This window comes from Castor canadensis, chromosome 8 (genome assembly GCF_047511655.1).
Source record: "Castor canadensis chromosome 8, mCasCan1.hap1v2, whole genome shotgun sequence".
Classification (NCBI taxonomy): domain Eukaryota; kingdom Metazoa; phylum Chordata; class Mammalia; order Rodentia; family Castoridae; genus Castor; species Castor canadensis.
In genome coordinates this window covers 58,398,915-58,412,703 of record NC_133393.1, presented here as the reverse complement: position 1 = coordinate 58,412,703, position 13,789 = coordinate 58,398,915, and the positions used below count along the sequence as shown (strand labels likewise).

General features: G+C 37.2%; 1 protein-coding gene across 2 annotated transcripts in view; it reads left to right on the top strand.

Annotated features, from left to right (window-relative positions):
• The window catches only part of Far2 (fatty acyl-CoA reductase 2), a 175,242-nt gene that overhangs the window by 50,480 nt on the left and 110,973 nt on the right, over positions 1-13,789 (top strand). Inside the window, exon 1 of one of the 2 annotated variants that reach the window (XM_074083026.1) lies at positions 4,631-4,782. The exons of the other annotated variant lie outside the window; for it this stretch is intronic. The gene's annotated coding sequence lies outside the window, so the exon portion shown is untranslated. Of the gene's footprint in view, positions 1-4,630; positions 4,783-13,789 lie in introns of those variants that run through there. 2 annotated transcript variants of the gene reach the window in all.

Below are 13,789 nucleotides of genomic sequence, written 5' to 3'. Positions count from 1 at the left end.
CAGAGAAGGATAAGCCCTTTCTAGCTGAGTGAATATTAGAAGCCACTTCCTTGGAAGCACACTCAAGCTCACTCGAGGAATGGGAGGGTAGAGTCTGGCTTGTCTTAAGCAGAAAGATTTCTTGAAGAAAAGAGAAACAAGTAGAGCAATAAACAGCAACCTTAGCTGGTGTGACAGATGGAAACTGAGAATTGAACCCCAAACACAGGGTGAATTCTTCCTAGCTACCAGTTGCTTCTCACGAGACTTTTGCTGGAGGTGGGATTAGAAAGGCAGAGAGACTTTCTTTAACTCATCGTGCCTAAGGTCCAAAGTCATGCTAGATGCACAAGTCCTCAATACCCATGGCTCATCCTGAATATAATCAAAACAGATGTAAACTGAAACTTACTTAAATATCAACTCAGTGTCAACCCAGCTCAATTCCTGTCAGAGGAAAGGGTATGCCATCTTTGGGGAAAACCATATTTACTCCCTTTGTCATGGATTGTGTAAATACAATGTTTCAGCATTAAAAAGTTATGAGGTACCCATGGCTTCCTCATGATCAACAAACTTAACTTTTTTTTTTATATCCGAGGTTACTTTTTATGGGTTGATAGAAATATTCCATGTAAGGCTCAGATGATGGAATTCATAGGCAAACTTTTTTAAATAACTGCTAAAGAAATCATGGAAAATAAATAAAATGGATTCAAATGCAAATTTTCAAAAGCAAAATGGAATCAAGAAGAAGAATTGGGAAAAGGGGAAGATGAGAACAAGAAAGAGGATGAGAAGAGAGAAGAATGCATACTGTAGAAGTGAATAATAAATATCCACAATGATGATGAAATGTTTGATAGTGAACTATTCACAGAAGAAAGGACATGTACTCAAAGATACATTAATAGAAATTATGCAAATGGAAGCAAGGAGAGAAGAAAGTTTGGGCAGATGGAGTGGCTCAAGTGGTAGAGTGCTTGCCCAGCAAGTATGAGGCCCTGAGTTCAAATTCCAGTACTGCCAAAAAAAAAAAAAAAAAGCATCAATTTTAGGGGTTGGGGATTTAGCTCAGTGGAAGAGCGCTTGCCTGGCAAGTGTAAGGCCCTGAGTTCGGTCCCCAGCACCGGAAAAAAAAAAAAAAAAAAAGGAAAAAAAAAAAAAAGAATAATGGGTGACTTCCTTTAGAAACAAAGAAGATAATGGAGTGGCATCTTTAAAATGCTGCATATAAAAACCTGCCAACTTAACATTTTATACGCAAGGTAGGCCCTATTTTTACCTTCTTCACAGGGTTTATATGAGAATTAAGTGGGTTAAAATTGTGAGGTGTTAACCGGGCACTGGTGACTCACACCTGTAATCCTAGCTACTTAGAAGGCAGAGATCAGGAAGATCATGGTTGGAAGCCAGCTGGGACAAATAGTTGGTGAGACCTTATCTCAAAAAAAAAAAATCACAGAAAAGAGCTGGTGGAGTGGCTTAAGGTGTAGGCCCTGAGTTCAAACCCCAGTACTGCAAAACAAAAAAAAAATTGTAAAGTGTTAATATTATAAAGCACTTATAATGGTATCTGACTCATAGTAAACACTTGAATTTTGTGTATTGGGCCTTGGGATATGACTCGGTGGTACAACAATTGCCTACTAGGTACCAGTCCCTGGATTTAATCTCCAGCACCACAAACAAAGAGAGGGAAGGAGGGAAGGAGAGAAGGAAGGAGGGAAGGAGAGAAGGAAGGAGGGAAGGAAGGAAGGAGGGAAGGAAGGAAGGAGGGAAGGAGGAAGGAGGGAAGGAAGGAGGAAAGGAGGGAAGGAGACAAGGAAGGAGGGAAGGTGGGAGGGAAGGAGGGAAGGAAGGAAGGAAGGAAGGAAGGAAGGAAGTTTGTTACAAGAACTTAAAACTGCAGTGTAGTTGGGATTGTAAATTGCTAAGAGTTCTCTTGAAGAAAAAGGACCAACATGAAATGAACTAACGTATTTATCCTTTTCTTCATACTGTTATATAAGTAGAAACTACTGGTATTATTAAAATAGGACAACTCTGACAAAAGGTATACTCCATGAGAACAAGGAGATGCCCCTGGCACAGACATCAACCTTTGAATTCTCAAAAGCTCCCAAGGAGGAACATAGTAGCATCACTTGTTTACCTTTATGCAAAAATATTTAGTATTTTTTATAATTTGAACACAGAAAACTTACCCTTTTAGAGGTTGAAAAATTGAATGGAAAGCATTCAAGTCAACTTTCAAAGCCTACAAGTTTGAAGACTTTAGGAGGAAATCTTTTATTGAAGTCCTTACCTATCACTACCAATTAGGAGAGTTCTAGAGCTAGTGGGGTAATTAGTGATCATTATTCCAGCACATTACAAATGATCAGATTGACTCTGGGGAGGTCACAGTGCTAATTCCAAATAGAGCCGAGTCTAAAGCTCAGTGCTATCTTTTTTTCTTTTTTCGACAATGAAGGTTAGTTTTTAACGGGCTCTAGCTCTGTCAGTTTTTCTTCCTAGGTCTCCTTCACTTTCTGCATGCATGCCTTTTCTCTATTAGATTTTCTCTGCTAATGGATAGCAGACATAAATTTAAGGCAGCAATATAGTTGTAGGTTAGTTTCTTCTCATAAATCAAAGCTATAGGAATCCTATGGGTGAAAGTCTCTGAACACATGGGAAAGATTTTAATCTGCAAGAACCATAAAGAGAGGTGGAGTTTCTCAGAAATGATTTGCTACATTTCTCTATTAATTTAATGGGTGAATTTGACATTATAGTATGGAGAAATCTACAACTCCAGCTTAAAACCAACTCGAACTTGAAACACTGTTTCAGGAAAACAGTGTTTTAATGACAAAGGAATCATTTATAGTGATTAGTGTAAATGCACATTTTTTTCCATTCATCATATTTTCTCTCTCTAACCTCCCTCATCTCCTAAACATTTTAGAATCTGGTATATTCTGAAAATTAAGAGATTGTTTTCAGTTGTAAAAATATAAACATCATAATTACTTATTATGTGTAGACTTCACATATTCACACACAGCTGAAATCTATTTTCGGTACACAGTGTATTTGATTTCTTTTTTGTCTTTCCAGTTTGTCAAATTATTTTAGACCCTTTTTCCTGCTAAATGGTCTTCTTCATAGCCAGTTTTCTCCCCGACTTAGTCCTCCAGCCAGGCATGATGTTAGATGTGCAAGAGTGATATATTATCACCATTGCTACATATTTGAGAAAATGAGTTTGGTTTAGGGCCACTTTAAGTTCACCTTACATCTTTTACTGTTAATCAGAAATACAATTACAGATGATGCCCAGGGAAGTGCTTTAAATTTTCTATACATGCTTTTGTAATCTACCACTTTTCATATCCATCACCCTGCTATCATAAAGTCTTTTATCTTTTTTAATTTTTCCCCTTGTCCTATGTAGAGAATTCATCATATTCCAATCATGATGATAGCTTGAATTTTTGATTGTTAAAGAGAAATTATTCTGACACTTTCATAAAAAAGAAAGTCTTTATTCAAGACTATTGCAATAGGGGTCAAGAACTGCAATACAGGGAAGAGACTGAGCTCAAGTTCAAGTACAAATAAGCCAGTGGGAGAAGATGGAAAGTTACTAAGAGGAAGTTGCTTAAGTTATCAAACAGGATGAAGGAAGAAAAGAAAATTGATTAGATATCAGGGGTAGGGAGGATTATTAATAAACTGGCTTAGCAGTTGTTGTTAAAACTAGACTCAGCAGGTCAAGGTGAAGGCCTAGTCTACAAAAAGTCTTAGAGGACCCTGATTAAAGTTTGGTCAAAGAGGGAGTCTTTGTCTTTAATCTTTCTAAGTATCCACTCACTAAAGCCTAAGAATGCTAGATGACTGTATTTGTTCCTTTCAAAACTCTGGAAAATAAGCTTCATCATTATTCATAATACTGTTGTAGATGACTGATAGCAGTCTTCATCCAAATGAAATCTTTCAACAGAGCCACATGTTCAGGTGATTTATTCCAAAGGAGATCTAGGAAATCTGATCAACCTCAGGATGATGAAATACTTGTAATATTTTTATTGTACATCTTATTTGCCAGTTCCTATCCTGAGTCATTTACATAAATGACTTTAATCCTCCCCACAGTCTCCTGAGAAAAGTGCTTTGTCCATCCCAAGATTGCAGACAGAGAAACTAAAGTACATAGCCCAATTAAGATATGTCTGGGTTGTGACTAACTATTCAGATGGTGTTCCCAACCACTGTGCCTGCCTGTGTCTGTAAAATCTCTTCTCCCTTTCCTTGAGTAAATATGTAGAGCTGGGAGGTAGGTAAGGAGACGTGGAATGACATACAGTTATGGAAGTTCATATACTTTGGCATACTCTTCATATTCAGAACGCCTTATCTACAAAGCCTAGTACAGTGTTTATTACAGGCTCTTGATTGTCACAATTTAGCTAAGTTCTGTTTCTCAAATGCTGATGTCCTGAGGGTTGCACTGGCAACAATTTAAGACGAGAAAGCATGATCTGTGTGTCACCATATCAAGATGATTTCAGGTGTCCATGGGCAGCTCAGCCCACAGAGCCTCCAGATTCAGTTTAGCAAGAGCCAGACCTCAGGCCAGGGGTATAATAATGCAACAACCCATTCTTCTGGAGGTTCTGGAGCTCCTTGGTGAAAAGCTGCTGTTGAGATGCTGTGAGAGCCTGACTCATTGCTCTTGAGTGGCAATTTAAATTCTCCTCAGCTCTTATTCATACATTCTGGAGGAACCTGAAGCCAGAGAAAAAAGAAGAAAAGGTAAGAGAAAACCAAGCAATAAATGGAGTCTCAGGTGTTGCTGAAGCTATATTCATAGAAGTGACAAGCTGAATGAATCTTTGGTGAGAGTAACTAGTCCTTTTATCTCACTTATACTTTTCTGTGGTCTCCATCATAGCTCAGGAGAACTCATTAATCCTAAGAAATCAATGACTAATTTCCTGTGAAGTAAAATCTAGAAATCTGATTAAAAATGAGTATTTATTTCACTTATGCTGTGAAGTCCAAGCCAAATAATTGTTGCAATTTATTTAGTTTTTGAATAAAAATGAAGTTGGAAAAATTCACTCTGACTTCATGACATGCAATACTGAACTCTTTTATAACAGGAGTCTGGGGAGAGGGGACAGTTGTTACCAGTCTCTGAATTCAATTCTGCCATGAGTGTGTGGATCACCAAGTTCTGCTTGGCCACATCTGGTGCATATTTATAGTCTAAGGGTTTTCATATGGGACTTAAAAAGATTAAAGTAGAGGAGACTTGAGAGCTCCAGGAAAGAATATATTTCAATTGCATTTAATCATTTTATTGAATTTGAGTAGAAAAATCAATTAAAAAGCAGAAGTTAATTTTCATAATCAGAGCATAGATTATGCATTGCAGCTTGTGCCTGATAATACCTTTTTTTCTTTTTAAATTAATTAATCAACTCTAAAGTACTAAGAAAGCTGGTTGTTCTAATTCTGTTGGCTATAGGGGGATTTGAACAGTGCCTTCATTCCATAAACATTTCACTTGCTGTTTTTCTTCATCTGACTTTACCATAGAACATGCTCAAATTCTATACATACCAAAGTAGTGGTTTATTAGACTTAGCAATATTCTTTAATGATATTGATAGTGTATTTAAATTGCAAAGTGTGGAATTAGTGCAATAGCATGAAAGATATTTAAGTATATAGAACTGAAGAGTGAGCATGTGAATATTGTCCTCTGCCCTTTTTGAAGCAAAAATAATGTGAACTAGCAACTAAATAGTTAACTTTGTAAATAAAGGACTTTAGATATTTATGCTGCTTACCATCTTAGAGCCTCAGTTTTCTCATCTGCATTTATGATGCTTGCCTTGTAGGACTGAATAGGAAATTCAGTGAATTCTGAATGTGAAAATCTTAGCAAAAGATTGGCACAAAAAGTGTACCCTATTGTTACTATTAGTATGGATTATTATTGTTGGTCAAAGCTTATAATTGCAGTATAGCACCAGTTACATAATAGTCTAAATAATTAACATAAATGTTTTTCCAGTGGAAACTTGGAAGGTGTTCTGAAGTGCTCTTTAATGCTATTTCTTGTAAGAGTATGTCTCAAGGAAGAATCAGAACTCAGTCAGATCCCTGGCCCTTCTGGCTGCCCAATAAGACAAATGCTGGTGTGGTAATTCTAAGGCAAACAAGAAGCCAAGGTTAAGGACAGCTCTTGTATTCTCCTCCAACTGTTGCTGCCACAGCTTTGCTCAACAGTTGTCACATGAGAGCACCTTCAGATGCCTTGAGTTCTCCCTGTTTCAATTCCAAAAAATATTGCAGCTTCCCTTATTTCCAAACAGAGTACCAACGTATACAGGTGAAAGTGCATACTCTTCACCTGCTCTTTCTCCTACTCTCAGATTTACACAAGGGACTCGGCTGTCTGGGGTGCTGGTTCTCATTTGTTACCTCCTGAAACTACTTAAGGTTTGTGTGAGAAAATAATGGGACATTGCTTGCAACATAAATGCTCAATAAATGTTAGTGACCCTTATTTCTTCTGTTGGGTGACATCTGCACTGTCTGGCTTATTCCATAGTGTCTTCTCTGAGTTATTTTGACTCTTAGCAGAGGAATTGGAGAAAGGGGAATTAGAAGTCTTGTTCTCAAGATCCACAGTCAGGACCTCTGCATGTAGTTTATTTATTAATTTAATAACAGGATCTGAGAATCATTTTCAGATTTAAACTGTTGTGTTTTTTATTTCTAATGTGAAGTTCCACAAAGTATTGGGACAAGATCTTATTAAAGAATCTCTAGAGAGTTAATTTTAAAAACTCATATGCAAATTTGCTCTGGGGAAGAAAGGCTTAAGTTGTGGGAGTTGCTTCCAAACTATTTCGGAAACACAAACTTGTTTTTGATGGGGAGTTACTTCCAAAATGAAATTCTAATCCATCCCAAATAATTTTGGTTCATTGCTGTGAAGCAGTCATGTATTTTTATAATCTTCTGCCCATGTCCTCAGAGAGTTTGGATATGTTTCTAGTTTTTGTGCTTTTTGTTCTACTTTGATATCATGTTAGTCCTAGTCCCATCTTAATTTGGAGCCTATGAGTAGAGCCTCTAAATTCCCCTAACCAAGATTTTTGTGTAATGTTATAAAACTCTACTGAATTCTTTTAGAGCAAAATGGTGCCATTTAGGAAGATTGTGAAGCTAACCTGCTGGAGTATCATATATACCACTATGGATGGCATATTTGAAACAACATGGGAGATACTCAATACTTTGAAGACCTATTTTACTAAGCTCTTTTAAAAGTAAGAATTAACTTAGAAAGTAACACACATGCACAGGAAATCAATGCGAGTCAACTCCCTGTATAGCTATCCTTATCTCAAGTAGCAAAAACCCTTAGTCCTTCCTATTATTGCTTAACTCTCTCTTCAACAAAATTAGAGATAAGGGCAAAATAGTTTCTGCCGGGTAGTGAGGTGCAAGAGGGGTAATGGAGGGAGCGGGGGGGGGAGGTGAGGAAGGGGATGGGGGGAGGAAGGGGAGAGAAATGACCCAAACATTGTATGCACATATGAATAAAATAAAAATTAAAAAAAAATAAGATTTTTAAGAATAAGATTACAAAAATAAAATTCAAAGCAAATGTCATTTATACTCCCTTTCTAAAAGGAGTTTTTTTTTTTCTATCCTTGTAAAGAATTACAGACTCATTGGATTGGGGGGGTCCTCAGATTTCTGTAGGGTATCCTACACCTGTCATTGTTAAGTTCTGGTTTCTGGTGTCTGTCAACAGATTTGGCTCCTTTGTTGACAAGAGCCAGAAAACCAACTTGTTTAAAGCAGTAATATTGGCAATTTTAAAAGAAGTTATTAGAAAATTCTGAGAATGAAATTTTAGTGAGAGGAATTAGAAAGATTATACTGAATATCTCAGAAGTAACACATGTCCATGTAAACAGAAGATACTTCATCCATCCATTATTCCTAACACAGTGGCTTCTTACTATCTCTTCAACTCCTGATAATAAATTTCTCCCTTTCGTCTTTCTCAGGATCAAAAAGCAAGGAGTGGATACTTTTAAATCATGAGTAAGAAATAGATCTCTTTTCTTTCATAATTTGCTTCTCTACTGCCCAGACACTCCATGTATTTAAAACATTTTCCCCAGAAATAGGATTGTAATCCTTTTTCTCATTTCATCTTTTATACAGGAATATTAAAATATTTGTCTCTAGGCAGTTTCATTCAGGCAGGTTGCCTTATTATTAATCAATTTCTCAAAATACTGTGAAATAAGAGATTTTAGTGTCTCTGAGAAAGCAGCATTCTCTTGATTGCAAGAAAAAATTCTTTTCCTAAGAATTTTCATGTTGCATTTAGTTCCCCAAAGCAATGAAAATCTGCCTGTTCTAGACTTAACACTAGAACAGAATAATAGCCAAAAAACTATGTGCATTTTATTGGTTGGTCTTCACTTTTTTCTTTTAAAAACTAGATGTTTTTCAAATTGCATTACATTTGTAACCTAATTTACCTTCTTCTCAGCAAAATACGCCAATAACCTGATACCATCCATTGATATTAGTCGTTTTATTTCCAAATGAAATAAAAATTAGGATTTTTATTTTAAAATATTGGCACATTGCCTTTGTTCTTTTTTCCTGGGAAAATGGAACTTCTGCTCTTAGGATAATATTTACTTTAAAGGCATATTTGGAATAAGTTATTATTTCTAAGTATTATAGTATCAAAAACCCTCCTGCAGAAAACTTGCTATAAAACTGATTATTTTTATAATGATTCATTCCAACTTTTTATCATACTTGGCCAATATTAATGTCCACTGCTGTTATCCCTGAGTGACATCCTGCATAATAGGATGAAAATCACAAAAAAATGTCTTTATCTCAGGCAGAAGAAAAACACAGAGACTATTAAGGATTTTTTGTTGTTGTTTATTTTTCCCTTGTCCTTCATGTACAGAAACTCAGCAGTGTTCTTTCTGTGATTGCACAGATCGGACATTTTTTAATTGAGCAGAAATGGTTATTTTTACCAGCATTTTCCCCATGAAGAGTGCGTTCTAAAGCCCATGTTCCCTCCCGCATATGACAAGCACAGCTTCAGTGTACAGTCCGTCTGTCGTAAAAATGGATATACCTTGGAGTTATAGTCTGCTTTTAATTCTCTAATAAAAGAGAAACAAAAAGATAAGGTATGAGGTTCCTGAGTGACATTCAGTATTTTTAATAGAACCATATGAAAAACTGAGATGTGAGCTCTGGAAATCTGATTTTTTAAGCAAGCTCTGATTCAGATGGAAACCATTATTCTAGCATCCTACTTTAAATTCATAATACACCTGCTGATAATTCCACCTCACAATTCAAAGAAAAGATGATGAAAAGTAAAGTATTTCTGAGGAACAAAAAGAAATTGGTTGGTAAATTAAAGATGTCAGAAACTCAAAAAAGACTATTTTCACTAGTTCCTTGATTCACTCACTCATTTAAGAAATCTTTATTGGGCATTTACCAAGTGTGGGGCTCTGTGCTTCATTCTGAAAAAGTGGTAATGAGCCAAAGCAGATGGTATTCCTGTCCTCAGAGCTTAAAGTACCTTGAAGAAGCAATTGTGATCAATATATCATATAGGTAAGAATAAAATCACAGCCATGACAAGTGTTGCTGTGGTTTGAATATGAAATGTCCCCATGAGCTCATGTGTTGAAAACTTGGTCCTCAGCTGGTAGTGCTATTTTGGGAAGTGGTGGAAACTTTAGGAGGTCAGGTCTAGCTGGAGTGAGGTCACTGGGGGGCCAGCTCCACCCTTACGGCCGGCCCACCCACTTCCCTCCTGACTGTCATGAGGGAAGAAACTGCCCTACCACATGCTTTCCACCATGGTGCTCTCCCTTCTTGCTGGCTCACAGCAATGGAACAAGCCAACCGTGGACTGAAACCTCTGAAACTGTAAACTAAAATAAATTCTTTCTTCCTTAAGTTGTCTTGTCTCAGGTATTTTGTCACAGTGATTAAAAAAAAAACTAACACAGGTGTTAACAGGGAAAAATACATGGAAAGAGTTTAAATTACCACTTAAAATATGGAAGGTCAGGGAAGTGTTCTCTGTGGACACAATTAAATGACATTTCAGAGAACCAGGAGTTGATAAAACAAAGGTGGGCTGGAAAGCATTCCAGGTAAAAGGAGTAGCATTCTTCATGCAGTCACTCAACACCTTCAGACATTTGCTATAGCAGAGGATATAGCAGTGAACAAGACAATTTGCCTTCCTGTGTGGAGATTATGTTTTAATTTTGGAAGAAACAGACTATAAACAAATGACCATATAAACTATGTCCACTGGTTCTAAAGATTGTGAAGAAAAATAAACTCCAAATTGAATAAAGAGTATAGGGTGTAAAGATGGGTAGATATTACAAAGGATAACCTGGGAATGTCTTCCTAACAAGCACCCTTGGAACTGAGATCTGAGTGGGGTGGCAGAAACTCCTGAAACAATGGGTGGAACATCTCTGGGTAAGCAAAGAGTGAGAAGCAATGCCAGAAACCTCAAGGGAGACAGCTTGATCTTCTATTCCAAAAGATGGCACAGGGATGGTGGCATGGCTGAAGTGATAGAGCAGTTGCTTAACAACAGAAGGCTCTGAATTCAAACCCAAGTACTGAGAGAGAGAGAGAGAGAGAGACAGAGAGAGAGAGAGAGATGCAAGTACAAGTAGATTTATTTGTATTTGCATTTATTTGTATTTAACAAGCGTATTGTGCACCTACCATACTCTAACAGCTTGAATACTGGTAATATAGAAGTTTAAAAAAAGATCCTCACCATCAAGAATTTTACAAATAGGACACATCATAGGTGTAGCAACAGAGCAGAGTTGATGCAAAGTTCAGAGGAAAGGCAGCTATGACATTGTGATCTATGGTACTGGGAAGACAAAGAACATCTCAAGAGGTCTGGGAGTTTTTTAAGGACAGAATTTGGATTGCATAATTAATGCCTTCAGGGAGACAAATGCAGTTTCCAATATATTGTGAGGATCCCAGGTTTGAACCAATTGATTGCAATCCTAGGCTACAATTTCTTCAAAGACAACTTCTCATTAACTTTCTCCTTGAAAACTAGAGCAAAGGCCTCAACTTGTGCTTCTCATCAAGTTTCCAGCAACTCCTGAGGTCTGCATTGACCCTGAACCAGCTTTATCTTGGTTCTGTCATGTCTCACAGCCTTCACATCCTTGGTCACATCCAAATTGCAAAACTGTAGTCATCTGTTCTCTCCCACACTTTTGCATCCACATCCTTTTCTGCTTTCTTTGCTTCTTCATGCTTCTTTCCTCCTGTTGCCTCACTCCCTCGTAATCCTTCCATCATGTTTTTGAAAGCGTCTTACTTCTTTCATCTTTTTGCTGTAACTGAAATTTGAAAACTCTATAGTACCCCAATCCCTTTAGCTGTACCAAGTACAGTTTGTATCTTCTTTCCCATCATCAGGAGGTATTCAGCATTCTCTGACATCCAAAGATTAAACTTCTAGTCATTATGCCAGCTGATTATTAATCTACTTAGAATTGCTGCCATTCATCCACACATGGTTATTTCCCCATATTTTATCAAAATTTTGGCACCCAAAACATCATCTTCCTCTCTTCTGAAAACCCTGCCATCTTGATGTAGAAGATTCAACAAATGCACACACCTTCCAAGTGCTCCTTGGCTTGTTCAAATTCAATGATCTTCACATCTTCTCCTCGTTGGAAAACTAGTTCCTTGACCAGATTGTGGACCTTGACATCCAGAGATGCTTCAACTCTGGAATCATGAATTCTAATATCTCATTCTGCTACTGATGGTCTGACTGCACCTTGAATACATACCCACTCTCCACCATATATCTCCCATGTCTGCTCACTTACTGCTACAACATCTTAACAGGCTCCCTGTCTCTAGGCTTTATTTGTCTAATCCGTTCTCCATGCTGCAACTGGATCAACTTTCTACATTTCAAATCTGTTCCTGCCACTACCTTCCTTAGCATCTATAATGGTGCTTTTAGCTTTTATCTCTTTATGATATTATCCTTAATTGTACCTATTGTCTTACTGTCTGCTGTCAAGTGCCTCATTATCCTTTCAAATGCAGTTCAGATGTTCTCCCCCCACAGGACAACAGTCCTCTATTTACCTTTTGAAATTCGTCATTTATTTCAATTAATTATCTGACATGTTTCAATTATTCATCATATATTTATCACATCCTATTGCAATAACTTGTTGAGTATATGCTTCTCCTATAGAATGTGAGTCGAGCAATAATAGTAACGCTTACATAGATGCCAAGCATTGCTGTAAATGTTTTTCTTGTGCTCACTCATTTAGTCCTCAGAGCAACCACTGTTTCTCACTTAAGAGTATAAATCATATCTTTCTTTTTCATTACTGTTACCCTGTGCCTGCTGCACACTGAGCGAGCACTCTTGACTGAGTAATTCTACAGTATTTAAGCAATAGAAAAGACATTCATTAAAAAAAAAACTAGGTCATATTAATAGACTAGCATGAAGTTAAGACACTAAGTCAGTGTGACATTCCAAACAATAGGTGGAATTTTTAAGTGTCAATTTGAAAATTTCATCATATTGTCACTGTAGTACATGCTGGGAATGCAATTTTAGTAGCTTCTTGTATTGTGGAAACGTACCTTTCCATATCTCTTGGCATTTTCCCACAGTTCCTTTGTTTGAAAATCGGCTATTACTGAGTCACTTCCTCTAATAAGTCTTGAAATGTGTGGTCGATAAAGGGGTACAACTGAGGAGTGCAAGGTATGGCAAGAAAATAAACCTAGGTCTGGCAGAGTGGCTCAAGCAGTAAGAGCACCTGCTTAGCAAGCATGAGGCCAAGAGTTCAAACCCCAGTGCCACCAAAAAGTAAATAAATAAATCTATAGGAATAGTTGGTTGTTTTCCTCTGGAATAAACCTGTAAGCTATGCCAGAACTTTTCTCCATGCATTATCTTTTTTGGAGTTTCAGTTCCACCAGCATTTCTGGGCATACAATATATGAAACATTGTGCTGGGCTTTCCCAGCTCTGGGGGAAAGTAATGGGTGATGAAAGCAAATGAAATATAGGTTACACTTTTGCCGGGCAATAAAATGCTGCTGGTCAATTCCATATGGCTTTTCTAATAATTTCAGTAAGTTCAGTAAGTTAAAAAATAGGAAACTGCACCAATTAAGAGAACAGAATATCCTTTTGTAACTAAAATTTTAATGTTCAGAAGTAATCGCTCTTAACTCTTGAAGCAGCAAAGTATATCCTGAACCAAAGAACTGGGACATACAAAAGGAAGAATACTGGTTCCTTTGGTAACTTTGGGTCTTAGTTTCTGGTATGAGGGTCACACATTTAAAATGCCCTTCTTTTTTGGTGGTACTGGGGTTTGAACTCAGGGCTTCATGCTTGCTAGGCAGGTACTCTACCACTTGGGCCACTCTGCCAGCCAAAAAATGCCCAAACTTTTAAACAGGAAAATCAAAGCAATAGAACATCAACCACATTTAAACAAAGATAGGTTGTCATCTTTAGTTAACACTAGTTAGATTCCCATGACAGAAATATTTCAAATCTTTGCAGATTACCAACCCAATCTAAAATATAAAGGCGCCTCTTTCATACCTCATTTTAGCATACTTGCATGATAAGTGAAAGATTTTTGTGCTCTGAATAGTGCCAGGAATTTCCTTC